The sequence below is a fragment of the Arachis duranensis genome, chromosome 6, assembly GCF_000817695.3.
Source record: "Arachis duranensis cultivar V14167 chromosome 6, aradu.V14167.gnm2.J7QH, whole genome shotgun sequence".
Lineage (NCBI taxonomy): Eukaryota > Viridiplantae > Streptophyta > Magnoliopsida > Fabales > Fabaceae > Arachis > Arachis duranensis.
In genome coordinates this window covers 3409847-3410190 of record NC_029777.3, presented here as the reverse complement: position 1 = coordinate 3410190, position 344 = coordinate 3409847, and positions in this window count along the sequence as shown.

Below are 344 nucleotides of genomic sequence, written 5' to 3'. Positions count from 1 at the left end.
GTCTTCAATCACGCCTGATGGGTATTTAATGGAGCCATCAGCAAGTTGAAGACATATCCTGGTTAGTTTGATTTCTTCAGTTAAACCAAGCTTTCTGATAGTAGATGCAGGTATTAGGTTGATACTTGCCCCAAGATCACATAAAGCTTGCTTGGCACAAGTACCCTCTAATGTGCATGGTATCATAAAGCTTCCAGGATCTTTAAGCTTCTCAGGTAAGCTTTTCAGAATGACTGCACTGCATTCTTCAGTGAGGTAAACTATTTCAGTTTCCCTCCAATCCTTCTTATGACTTAAGATCTCTTTCATGAACTTAGCATAAGAGGGTATTTGCTCAAGTGCTT